Source organism: Arachis duranensis, chromosome 9, assembly GCF_000817695.3.
Source record: "Arachis duranensis cultivar V14167 chromosome 9, aradu.V14167.gnm2.J7QH, whole genome shotgun sequence".
Taxonomy (NCBI): Eukaryota; Viridiplantae; Streptophyta; class Magnoliopsida; order Fabales; family Fabaceae; genus Arachis; species Arachis duranensis.
Window position 1 is genome coordinate 9883377 of NC_029780.3, and position 1339 is coordinate 9884715.

Genomic DNA, 1339 nt, shown 5'->3' on the forward strand with positions numbered 1-1339 from the left:
ATTAATTTTTTATCATAATTAATTTTTTTAGTCTACAATCGTTCAATAATTTTTTTATTCTTTATTATTAATGTCATCGTATGTGTAATTTTTATAAATTATAATAATTTCTTTATTTATCTATACATATATATTAATTTGTTAAACTAAATACTTTTTTATGTAGTTTATATATATATATATATATTAATTGTATGTAAATATATTTAAATCGCATACATTAATTATTTTTTGATCATGATTAATTTTTTTAAGGTTACAATCATTCAATATTTATTTTATTCTTTATTATTAATGTCATCGTATCGTATGTGTAATTTTTATAAATTATAATAATTTATTTATTTATCTATGCATATATATTAATTTTATTAAATAATTCTAAATATTTGTTTATCTATATATATATATATTTATTGTACATATAAAAATTTAAGTGACATATATTAATTTTTTTTGTTATAATTATTTTTTATATATATATGATTATTTTTTATTCTACAATCGAGTAATAATTTTTTTTATATCCATACATATTCTCCAATCTCTTTTCATATGCATGATTAATAATTTTTTTAAACAGTGATATTTTAATTTTTTTCTTTCACGTATTTTTATATATTAGCAAGAAAGCAAAACCATGTATTGCGACTGTTTTTCCTTTTTCACGCCTTAATCTTAATTAATCATTCTAATTTATTGATAAATTACATTTTTTTTAATAATTGCATTACTAATTTGAAATACAAAAAAGGTGATATGTAATACCCTACCATACAGAGTCTTATGCTTAAGTCATAATTCAGAGATGGCAAGGTATTACGACCTCTAAAATAAAAAAATTAGTACGTATAGTAGTATGAATGATTGATTATAACTAGGAGCCTTTGAAGAAAAAGAGGTAAACAAAAAAAAACCGCAACTCAAAAGCGCAACACTCCGATCGATAACGTAACGAACAAGGATAAACCAACGCGAGATTATATATATACAAAAGAGTGTCAAAAACAGGAATATCAAGACTCAAAATCCGGCTGCGAAGATAACCGGTCCGAGCATAGCAATATATACATATGATAAAATAAGGAAAACCCCAAAGAAAACCCAAAGGGACACACATACAGAAACCTATTCTCCAAAATCTCCCATAAGAGGAGTCATCACAGTTTGTATTATTTAATGGAGATAAAAGCATCTAAGCAAAACATATAACCCAAAACATAGTCGCGAGAACAAAGGATCTTCGTAAATCTAGAAGTCTCCAGCATGCCTCAGTGGGAAACCTCACGTTCTGCATCTGAAAACCACAAAATCCGCATGGGTGAGAACCAGAGGTTCC